Source organism: Eubalaena glacialis, chromosome 9 (assembly GCF_028564815.1).
Source record: "Eubalaena glacialis isolate mEubGla1 chromosome 9, mEubGla1.1.hap2.+ XY, whole genome shotgun sequence".
Taxonomy (NCBI): Eukaryota; Metazoa; Chordata; class Mammalia; order Artiodactyla; family Balaenidae; genus Eubalaena; species Eubalaena glacialis.
The window spans coordinates 110,425,418-110,438,612 of NC_083724.1; positions in this window are offsets into that span (position 1 = coordinate 110,425,418).

Here is a 13,195-nt window from a genome sequence, read left to right on the forward strand (position 1 = left end):
TTGGGTGAAGATCAGATGCCCCACTACCTGTAACCAGATGCCCCACTACCTGCAACCATACTGGAAAAGACATCATTTAAAGAACTGTCTCCAGCCTAGATGGAAGGACCTTTATCAGGTACTCTTAACTAGCTCATGAGCAGTGAAACTGAAGGGAATTGACTCTTGGATTTATATTTCCCACTTAGAAAAGGCCCTGACACTGGACTGGTTTAAAGAGAGGACTGCTGACCTCAAAATCACCTTAAAATGACACTCAAACAGGGGAGAAAACCACACCCACACCAGGATGAGAAGATGACATCAGAAGTAGACAGCTACCCCAAGATGCTGGACCTGACCTGTATGATTATTTACAGTATTTTCTTAATTTCTTGGACTTTTGCATATGAATCAAATGTTTTTTTCTATCATAAGTGCAATCTAATGCAGAGTTTTAAAATTAATTCAATTGTTGGGTTTGTGGTCAATTACCTATATCCAGTACTTTTGGGTTACTTTGGTGGATTTCTCCTCTCTAAGGCTCTAACTGGATGGCCCTTAGGAAATTAATTCTAGAAGAAAGGAGTTATAGTTATGTTTGGGCCATTATTGATAATACTAGATGGGACTCCCTCACTTGGCCAATCAATCATACTTGCTCTGACCATGGCCATAAATATGAATTTTCTTTTAAAGTTACTCAAGCTCAATCAGAGTAATGAGCTAACTTTCAGTCAAGGAAAATAACCTTCATCAGTTATGGGATGGATTTATATGGATAATGCCAGGTTATGATGGTTTAAGTTTAAGGGCCCCCCTTATGTTGGGAACAATTAAACCATACTAAGGATAATCAGCCTAATTACACTAGGAAATAGAGCTGGGTGCCTTATGAACAATACCAATATATAATTTCCCTTAAAGATAGGGATTGGTATGGAACAGACTAGGTCAGATGACCTGGAGGTATACTGGGCTTCACCTAATGGAAGTTCTTGCCTTAAATTCTTACTTATGACCTTACCAATCCTACTAGGTATATTGCTTGTATTCTGCCTGTTTTGCAAGGTTGTTGTTTCTTGCATTACCAAATGTGTGACTGAGCCTCTGATAAAATGATGACTAGGTGACTTGAATTGATTGACCAAATACATAGTTCTACATGATATCAATGATTGTAATGGTGATATTCTAGATATGTGAGGAAGCAACAAGAGGGAGTCTTTTCCTGGACCATCACAGACTAGTAAGACAGGTTGTCCAGGGACTTTTGGCTACTGTTAACAGGGCCTAGTCCAGTAATAACACATTGAGTGGCCTATCAACAAAATCCTGGTCTGACCTAGGAGTGAGCATTCCTACCACTGTGGGACAAAATGGTCATGAAATGCCTCCCAAACCATGGTCAATTTTATGATCATGAGGGGGCACTGACAACTAAAAATCATCACTTGCCATCTGGTTCTACAAGAGTTAAATCACTAGTCACTGCAGTTGCTGACCTTTAACACACCCTGAAAGGAGTTCAGGGCAGAGATCAGGAATGAGGCACTCTGTGCTCTGGAAAAACTGGCAGAACAGGCCTTTTCAGAAGAAAATTTTATGAACCCAATTTCTTGCATCTTCCCATACTTAGAAAAGTACTAAAAACATTAACTAAGATGTCCGTTCCTCGTGACTAGTGGCAACCTTCTACCAGATGTGTGCTTGATTGCACGTACTCCCTTCACCAAAATCACATATATGCTGACCTCCCCCTACCTCTTCAGAGCAGTTCCTTAGAGTTACCTGAGAGGCTCTCTTCTGGGCTATAGTCCTCAGTAAGTTCCCAAGTAAAACTGAACCTAATAGCTCTCATGTGTGTTTTTATTTCAGTCAGCACTATCAAAGTACCAGCTTTTAGTTTCATCAATTTGGTGTAATGTTCTATTTCAGTGTTTTCTGCTTTGATCTTTATGAATTCTTTTGTTTTGGCTATTTGGGATTTAATTTGCTCTTCTTTTCTAGTTCTTCAGGTGGAAGCTTAGGCCATTGATTTGAGACTTTAAAAAGGTATAAGCATTTAGTGATAGGAATTTCCCTTTAAGAGTAATCTCATAGAAGATGATAAAATAGGAAGCACCAGGAACCTTTGTCTCCACTTGGACAACAAGAGTCCTGGTAGAAATGGTCTGAAATAAATATTTTGGAACTCTAATATTTATTGGAATGCTTGCAACTTCCAGGGGAAAGCTTGGCTGGTAAGTTGCAGTTAATTTTGGTCAATTTCAGCCAGTGGTACTTTGGGGCTATCCATTTCAAATTCCTAGCCCTGTGACAGTCAGCTGTGGGGATGGCAATCTGTGTTTTTGGTGCTGCATCTAGGCTAGGTAATAAAGACCTTGTCCTCCAAATATTGGAGTTCTGGTTGTAGATTGCAGCTCTGATTACTAAGGCATAAGCATGGTGGCTGGCTGCCATTGTTCCAACCCCCATGGACTGTAGTGACTTCCAAGATACTTAAAAAGCTCCACCTGTTTTTTTTTTTTTTGACATTCAGAAAAAAAGACTATACATGTAGGGAAATTTAGAAGCCATCACATATTCCCAGGGAGATACACAGACGCAGAAAAGAACTGAGATCTTAAGCTTTCACCTCAGGCTGATCCTGGCATAGAGACACCCTATAAGAATCAGGAAAACAGTAAACCCTGGGGGAGGATAAGACTGATTTTCATAGTTACCACATTATAAGATTATAATGTTTACTGTACAACAAAAGTCATAAGGCATATAAAGAAACAGGAAAGTATAGCTCATTCAAAGGAACAAAAAATAATTGATAGAAAATGTGCCCAAACTATCCCAGATGTCAGACTTACTGGACAAAGACTTTAAAACAACTCTTAAAGATACTCAGAGCTAAAGGAAGCCATGTACAAAAAAGAGAATATCAATGTACAAACAAAATGAGAATATCAATAAGGAGATAGAAATTAGAAAAAGGAATCAAAAAGAATTTCTGAAGCTGAAAAGTATGATAACTGAAATAAAAACTAAAATGGAGGGGTTCAAAATCAGATATGAGCAAGCAAAAGAAAGAATCAACTTATAGATAGGACAATTGGAATTATCAAGTCCAAGGAACAGAAAGAAAAAGGGAATGAAGAAAAGTGAACAGAGTCTAAGGGACCTGTGGGATACCATCAAATAGACCAACATGCACATATGGGAATCCCAGGAAGAGAAGAGAGAGAAAGTGGCAGAAAGAATATTTGAAGAACTAATGGCTGAAAACTACCCAAATTTGATGCAAGTTATAAATATACAAATCCAAGAAGCTCATTAACTCCAAGTAGAATAAGCTCAAAGATATTATAATCAAACTGCCAAAAGCCAAAGCCAAAGTGAGAATCTTAACATCAGCAAGAGGGAAGTGATTTAGCAAATACAAGGGATCCTCAACAAAGATTATCAGCCAAATTCTCATCAGAAACCTTGGAGGCCAGAAGGTAGTGGGTTGATATGTTCAAAGTACTGAAAGAAAAAAAAAAAAACTGAGAACTCTATATCTGGCAAAACTGTCCTTTAAAAATGAGGGAGAAATCCCCAAATAAAGACATTCCTAGATAAACAAAAGGAGTTTATTACCACTACACCTGCCTTGCAAGAAATACTAAAGGGAGTTCTTCAGGTTGAAATGAAAGGAAACTAGACAGTAACTTGAAGCCATATGAAGAAATAAAAATCTCTGGTAAAGGTAAATAGGTGGGAAATTATAAAAGCCAGTGTTATTGTAATTCTGCTTTGTAACATCACTTTTTATATTTTGTACATGATTCAAAAAACAAATTATTAATCAATGTTATTGAGCATATAATATATAAAGATGTAATCTCTGACATCAGTAACAGAAAGATGTGGACAGAGCTGTATAGGAGTAGAGTTTTTGTATGCTATTCAAGTTAAATTGGTATAAATTCAAATTAGATTGTTATAACTTTAGGATGTTAAATGTACTCTTCATGGTAACCTCAAAGAAAATGTCTATGGAGTATAGACATAAGAAGATGAGAAAGGAACCAAAATGGTTTACTAAAAAAAATTAAACACAAAAAGAAGACAGTAATGGAGAAATTGAGGAACAAAAAAGCTAAAGTCATACAGAAAATATAGCAAAATGGAAGAATTTTTTCTTATCAGTAATTACTCTAAATGTAAATAGATTGGAGGAGTGGGTAGAAAATATGATTCAACTATATACTATCTACAAGAGACTCAGTTTATATCTAAATATACAAATAGGTTGAAAGTGAAAGGATGGAAAAGATATTCCATATAAATAGCAACTGAAAGAGAGCTGGAGTAGTTATACTAATATCAGACAAAATAGGTCTTAAATCCAGAAATATTCAAGGGACAAAGAACGATATTATATATTAATAAAAGTTTAATATAGCAATATGATATAATAATTATAAACATTTACACACCTAATAACAGATTCTCAAAATATACAAAGCAAAAATTGAGAGAACTGAAGGGAGAAAAAGACAATCCTACAATAATAATTGGAGCCTTCAGTACTCCAATTTCAATAACGGTAAATCAACCAGACATAACATAAGTAAGGAAATAGAGCACTTGAACTACACAATAAAACAACTAAACCTAACAGACGTATACAAAACACTCCACCCAACAACAGTAGAATAAACATTCTTCTTAAGTGAATAGGGAACTTCTCCAGGATAGACCATATATAAGGCCAAGAAACAAGTCTCAATAGATTTAAAAACATAGATATCGTACAAAGTATCTTCTTTAATCACAACAAGATCAAGTTAGAAATCACTAACAGAAGGAAAACTGGAAAATTCACAAATATGTGGAATTAAACAACACACTCTTATACAACCAATGGGCCAAAGAAAAAAAAATCAAAAGGAAAATTAGAAAATACTTAGAGGTGAATGAAGACAAAAACACAATATACAAACACATATGAGATGCATTACAGCAGCGCTCACAGGAAAATAAACATCTGTAAATGCCCATGTTAAAAAGGAAGAAAAACTCAAATCAATAACCTAACTTTATATCTTAAAGACCTAGAAAAGGAAGAGCAAATTAAACCCAAATCTATCAGAAGGAAGAAAATAATTTTTAAAAATATAGGGCAGAGGTAAATGGAGAATAGAAACAAAATGGAGAAAATCAATAAAACCAAATATTGGTTCTACGAAAAGCTCAACAAAATGTACAAACCTTTAGCTAGATTGACAATGCAAAATAGAGAAGGCACAAATAGCCAAAATCAGAAGTGAAACTGGAAACATTACTAATGCCCTGACAGAGATAAAAAGATTATGAGTATACTATGAGCAAAGGTATGCCAACAAATTTGATACCTAGAAGAAATGGCCAATGACTTAAGACACACAAATTAACTAAGCTGACTCAAGAAGAAATAACAAATTTTATCGGATGTTTAACAATTGAAAAGATTGAATCAGTAACCATAAACCTCCCAAGAAAGAAAAGTCCTGGACCAGATGGCTTCACTAGTAAATTCTAACAAACATTTAAAGGATTAGCACCAATTGTTCTCTAACTCCTCCAAAAAATTGAAGAGAACACTTCCTAACTCAGTCTATGAGACTAGCATAACTTTGATCCCAAAGCCAGATAAGGACATCACAGAAAAGAAAATTACAGATCCAAATTCCTTATGAATATTGAGGTAAAAATCCACAATAAAATATTAGCAAATTGAATGCAAAAGCATATCAAAATGATTATTCATCATGATCAAGGGATTTACCCTAGGAATGCAAGGGTTGCTCAATATAATTAGTAAAACACAATTAACAGAATGAAGAAAAAGAATCCACATGACCATCTCAATTGAGGTAGAAAAGACATTTGGCAAAAATGCAACACACCTTTCATGATAAAAGCTCTCAGGAAAGTAGGAATAGAGGAAAAATTCCTCAACACAATAAAGAGTATTTAAAAAAATTTATTGAAGTGCAGTTGATTTACGATGTTGTGTTAGTTTCAGATGTACAGCAAAGTGATTCAGTTATACTTATACATATATTCACACTTTTTCAGATTCTTTTCCCATATAGGTTATTACAGGATACTGAGTAGAGTTCCCTGTGCTATACAGTAGGTCTATAAAGGGTATTTATAAATAACCTACAGCTAACATGATATTCAATGGTGAAAGACTGAAATCTTTCCCCCTAATGTCAGGAACAAGACGAGGATGCTGGCTTTCCTTGTTGCTATTCAACATTGTACTGGAAATTCTAGCCAGAGTTGCTTACTGTTCATGTTAACTGTGATTATCTGATTGAGGTAGCATTTGTCAGGTTCTCCACTGGAAAGTTGGAGAAAGTCCTTTTAATATTTTATGCTTTTGAAAGGAAGTCACTATATACAGCATACATTTAAGGAGTGAGGAGTTACGTTCCATCCCTTTGAGAGCAGAGTGTCTCCGTAACTTATTTAGAATTCTTCTGTGATTTGTCTATTATCTCCCATTTATTTATTGATTGAGTAGTTGATTGATATCAGTATTGACTCATGGATATTTATATTATACTTTGAGTTATAACCCAATGTTACTTAATTTATTTTGTTGCTCAGAAAAACAGAAAACAGTTTTGTCATTATTTAAAAAAAATTTTTTTCTCCCTTCTCTTTCATTGAGGATTCCTACAATATGTTTATTAGTCCAATTAAGTTTGTCCAGCTGGTTCTCTTTCCCCTTTTTCCTCTCTATGTTTCTTTTTCATGTAATTTTTATTGCTATGCCTTTCAGTTCTCTACTCATTCCTTCTGCAATGTCTGATCTGCCATTAATCCCATGCAACATACTTTACAGTCTCTGACATTGTAGTTTTAATCTCTAAACATTACATTTGTGTACTTTTTGGAGCTCTCATATCTCTACTTAACTTTTTGGGTGTATGGAACACTATATTTTATGTTTGTCTACTAATTCTAAGATCTGTATTAGCTCTGGGTTGGTTTTTATAAGGCATCATATTTTTGGTTCTCATAAGGCATCATATTTTTGGTTCTTTGCATGCCTGGTAATTTTTGATTGGATTTCAGACATCATGAATTTTACCTTGTTGGATACTGGTTATCTTTATATTCTTACAAATATTCTTAACCTCTGTTCCAGCACACAGTCGACATACTTGCAAATATCAATATTTTGATTCACTTGATGTCCTGCTTTTTAGATTTGTTAAGTGATACAAGGGCAAGATTTGGTCTAGAGCTAATTATTTCACACTACTGAGGTAAGATCCTTCTGAGTATTTTACCCAGCACCTCGTGAATTATGAGGTTTTCCAGTTGGCTGTTGGAAATAGTCAATATTCCTGGCCTTATGTGAGTACTGGACACATTTTACATCAATTTTTTTTAGTTCTTTCTCTGGCCTCAGGTAGTCTTTTCACAAGGATCAGTATTCTGTTGAATATTCAATGGGGACCCTCTGCAGATATCTGAGGTTCTTTCCCTGTGCAGCTCTCTCCTTTTTGATATTCTGTCCAGTGAATTATAGCCACTTTAGGCAGCTCAGTTTCCTAAATTCTGGGAGTCCTTTGGGCTCTGCCTAGGCTCCCCTCCCCCCATGCCATGGTCTGGAAACTGTCTCAAGACAATATACTGGGGCAGTGGTAGGATTCACCTCATTTCTCCCCTGTCTTTCAGGAATCATTGTTCTTTATTACCTGATGTTCAGTTTCTTGAAAAGTTTTTTTTTTTTTTTCATATGCTTTGTCTTTTTGTTTTGTTCAGTTTGGTTTGATTTTTTCAGGCAGGGTGTTCAATCTGGTCTTTGTTACTTTATCTTAGATAGAAGTTGAACATCATTTTGCTCATTTGTTAAACATTGGCACATAATAGAGAATTTAAAAAGACGTATTGCAAGCAAACAAAAAACTTCTAGGCTTGCATTTAGTCCTTAGGTCATCAGTTTGTGATCTCTGAGGGAGAAGATCACATAGATAGGCAAAGTCTCATTCTGAGAAAAATGAAGCAAGCCAGGGTGAGCTGGTTTAGCTGAGAATAAAAAGATATTCTATGTTTTCAAGAAGAATGGAATTGACAGCCAGTGTTTCCCTGTCTGTTGTAAGGTTGGCCAAGATTATTACTATATTGAAAATTGTTGGGTTTAGGAGGAGACAAGAGGTCAGTATGTGAATAAAATAGGATTGCCAGATTCAGCAAATAGAAATACAGGGCAAGTTTAAATATGAATTTAAAGTAATGAAGGATAAATCTTAACTATAAGTATGTCCTAGGTGTGATTTGGAACATACATAAACTAAAACAATTATTTGGTGTTTATCTTAAATTCAAATTTAACTGGATGCCCTGCACTTTTTTTTGCCAACTCTAGGATAAAACTACTCAGTGAAAGTGGGAGAAGAACCCAAAGCAAGTCAGGGTGAGCTGAGTTAGGAATCAAAAGTCCTGTTTTGAGTATAATCATAAATGGGTTGTCATTGGCTTAGGTCTTGGGATTAGTCTGGTTTTGAAAGAAAGAACTGAAAACTAGCCCACAAAGCTCTTTTAATAATATGATCCCTTACACTGATATAACACGTATGCTTTTCCAAAGTTCTTTCACAGTGCATTCTCTCACTTTACCCTCCAAACCACCAGAAGTTCAGTTCACATTAGCCATAGTTTGACAGTCGAAAAAAACCAAGGGCTAGAGAAAAGAGACTATTCTGAAGTCCCCAAATGGGTTAGTATTAAATCAAGACCTAGGAACTATTTTTTTTCCTACTTGTAGAGGAGTTGACAATCTTAAAATAGAGGTGCCAGGGTTCAGACTCTGTGAGTGTGTGTGTGTGTGTGTGTGTGTGTGTGTGTAAATGGACAAAGAGGTGAGAATGTGTGACATTCCTAGCAAGGGAGGAAGAGGTTAATCTGCTTAATATGAGCCTAATCCTGTGAGTTTAAACCAGGCCACACCTCCCATCCTCCATTTCATAGCTGAAAATGAATCAAAATCAGCTCAGGTGAAGGCAGTTCTTTGGGTCATGCTCACTTCCCTTTTGTGCTTGCTTTTCCTCCTGTTACTGCCTCTTTTTGTCTCTTAGCTCTTGGAGTTATCTTCCATATCCGGATCCTCAGAGACAAATTTCAGTTTCATTGCTTTTCATCCTCGAGATAACGATTTGACTTGCTCTCGCCCTCTAGTACTTCCTGGTCCTGCCATCTTGACTGAGCCCCAGCCCCCCGAGACCCCAGCCTGCTGTTGACTTGGTGAGCTGACATTCTAACCAGGGTGGGGCTTTTGAAGGAAGCAGGTGGGTAGTAATCTTGAGCTGTGAGGGGGTGCTTTGGCAGCAGCCAATTAGCTAGAAATCTTCTGCAAACTGGTCTGTTGACCATTTCTGAGACGTGTGCTGTGCTGCTATTCATCTACCTTTCAGCCTGGAGTGCTATGACACAATCCATACCCCTGGCAGGAACCTTCATGGTGACCTGCGTTAAGTGTTGACTTAAGCCAGGTTCATGAATATAAGGCCTCCATAGTTCGTTTACCTCTTAAGCTGCCAGCAAATGTTTATTCAACGCTTTAATTTTATTAATCTGTTTTCCTTCTCTTTCTCTCTTGTTCTCTTTTTTGCCCTCTCAACCACCCCTTTCTCCCTCTGCCTCTCTCCCCTGCCTTTCTCTTTCCAATCTAGAGCCATTTGAATGGAAATAAGGAAAATACTACAATATGGAAGGCACAGCTCCATCCAGTAATATGTTTTACTCTTTTCCAGTTCATCTCAATTGGGCCAAAAACCCACTACTAAACCAAATGTGAACCTCCCCCTACCAGCAGTGCATTCTCATCAACTGCTTTGAGCTAAGGATGGAATAAATTGGCTGCTTGAATTGGAAATTTTTACTGACCCTGATACTAAGAAAAAGCATAGCAAATAGGGGTCATGAGGTAATCATTTGTATATTCGTCAGAGAAGCTCCCTGTGTTGACCTCCAAACCTAAAAATTTTAGGAGAAGATGATATATGGAAGCCCAAATTCTCTGTCTTAATCTCACATAACTTTGGAGTTGGAAAAAGCATTGGAGACTCTGAGATGTTGAATGAGGTAGAGTACGGACAAAACTCAAAGCCCCTAGGCTTTGTGACAATCTACTGTTACAATATACTTCCTTTAGTCTTCTGAGTTTTTCATTTCACTCTGTGAGATTGAGAAGTTTCAGAATAATGTGGTTGGTTAGATTGGTGGGAATAGCCAATCTAACTGAGATCCAACTAGCTGAGAATCTAGTTCTTTATCTCTTTAGGATAGGGCTGATTCTCCAATGTAGGGCGAAGTCCAAACTCCTTAGGTTGGTCATTTGAGGTCCTCCACAGGTTGATGTCCACCTGATTTTCCATCTTTATTCCTGGTGAGTGTCATCTGCTTATCCAAACTGGTTCCCTTGCTGCTCAGTGAACACTCTTCATGCTTTGCCTCTTCTGAGTCTGTTTCTGGAATGGGCTCCTCTCTCCATGCTATCTACATCCTATACCATCTCAAGTCCTAGCTCAGATGTTACTTCTCTATGAAACTTTTCTGACACCCTCTGATCTCCTAGCCCATTTTCGTCTGCACCATTCTTGATGACTTACTGTGTACCAGGAATGAAGTTCAACATAGTGGGCACTAATTGATCAAAATGGTTCCTGGTCATAGCTCTAGCGCAGGGTTCCAAAGGATTTCCTTTTGTGCCAGATAGTTCTCTTTAATTGCTAGATGATGAGGAGACCTGGAGGGAAGGGCCAGAGTGGCCAGAGTAGCCCTGGCACAGTGGTGGGAGGGTTTTGGGACAGATGCTATTTACCACCCAGAATAGAGGTATTTTAAGATTTCAGCAGTCTGCATAGACATAACAATGCATATCAGACTAATGTCATTTCTCCATATATTATCTTATTTTCTTAACCTGCTTTATATGTGTGTGTTTTACATAGTTTTAGAACTAAATATTTATTTCAGAGATCATCCATTCTAGGGGTTCTTAGCCTAGGGTTCATTCTGTAGACTCAAAAGGAGTTGATAGCTTTCATCAGATTTTTCAAAGGTATGCATAAAGAAGAAAAAGTTAGGAACAGCTGCTCTGCTCCAACACTTCCATTTACAGATCAAGAAACTATAGCTCAGTGGATGAGCATTAGTGCTCTGCACGCAATACTTTTCAGGGAACTATTTGCTGCCTGCAGTCTAATTTAAGTTCCTTTATTGAAGGCACCATTATTATTAACCTTATTGAAGGTGTTCCATGACACCACATTGATTGTCTGCACCTTTTCTTCTGCAAGGAGCCTGTGGAGCTTGCCTGCTAGGTTGGAGTTCTTTTTTTTTAACAATTAATTTTATTCAAGTGTAGTTGATTTACTGTGTTGTGTTAATTGCTGCTGTACAGTAAAGTGATTTATTTATACATATATAGACATTCTTTTCCATTATGGTTTATCACAGGATACTGAATATAGTTCCCTGTGCTATGCAGTAGGACCTTGTTGTTTATCCATCCTATATGTAATATAGGATGTAATTAGCATCTGCAAATCCCAAACTCCCAATCTATCCCTCCCCTGCCCTTGGCAACCACAAGTCTGTTCCCTACATCTGTGAGTCTGCTTCTGTTTCATAGATAAGTTCATTTATGTCATATTTTAGATTCCACATATAAGTGATATCATATGGTATTTGTCTTTCTCTTTCTGACTTACTTCACTTAGTACAATAATCTCTAGGTCCACCCACGTTGCTGCAAATGGCATTATTTCATTCTTTTTTAAGGCTGAGTAGTATTCCATTGTATATATGTACCACATCTTCTTTATCCATTCATCTGTCGATGGACATTTAGGTTGTTTCCATGACTTGGCTACTGTAAATAGTGCTGCTATAAACATAGGGGTTCATGTATCTTTTTGAATTATAGTTTTGTCCGTATATATGCCCAGGAGTGGAATTGCTGGATGACATGGCAACTCTATTTTTAGTTTTTTTGAGGAACCTCCATACTGTGTTCCATAGTGGCTGTACCAATTTATGTTCCCACCCACAGTGTAAAAGCGTTCCCTTTTCTCTGCACCCTCTCCGGCATTTGTTATTTGTGGTCTTCTTAATGATAGCCATTCTACTGGTGTGAGGTGGTATCGCATTGTAGTTTTGATTTACATTTCTCTAATAATTAGTAATGTTGAGCATATTTTCATGTGCCTGTTGGCCATCTGTATGTCTTCTTTGGAGAAATGTCTAGGTCTTCTGCCCATTTTATGATTGGGTTGTTTGGGGTTTTTTTGTTATTAAATTGTATGAGCTGTTTGTGTATTTTGGAAATGAATCCATTGTTGGCCACATCATTTGCAAATATTTTCTCTTAGTCTGTAGGTTGTCTTTTTGTTTGTTTATGCTGTACAAAACTTTGCTGTACAAAATCTTGTAAGTTTGATTAGGTCCCATTTGTTTATTTTTCCTTTTATTTCTATTGCCTTGGGAGACTGTAAGTTGGAGTTCTTTTTTAAAAATTTTAAGATTAATTAATTTTTATTGGAGTCTAGTTGATTTACAATGTTGTGTTAGTTTCAGGTGTACAGCAAAGTGAATCAGCTATACATATATATATATATCCACTCTTTTTTGGATTCTATTTCCATATCGGTCATTACAGAGTATTGAGTAGAGTTCCCTGTGCTATTCAGTAGATTGACATATACACACTACTCTATAGAAATCGGGGTTCTTGATGGAGTGAGAGTGAGTTGCTGGTGGAGGCAACAGCTCTTACCTAAGGCAATAGGTGATGCTTATACTGAGGTAGTGTGTAGAAAAAACAATTTATTGGAGAGACAAGTTCAAAAACCCAGAGCAGACTCTAAAATGGATCGTCAGACCATGGAAGGAGTTGAAAGCAGATATTAATAATTTCTATATTATCTACTATAGTAATAGAGCATTTATTATCAAATAAGCACTTTACATGTATTTAAGCTTTGTGACAAACTTATGAGGTTGGAACTTCCAGCTTCCATGTTACAGATGAAGAATTCAAGGCCCAGAGAGGATACTTTCCTTGCTCAAGTTCATACAACTAGGAGAACTAGGATTTGAGCTGACATAGTCTGGTTCCAGCATCTTCACTTCCAGCTACTACATCAACTACTGCCTCTTAAAAGTTGGGGTG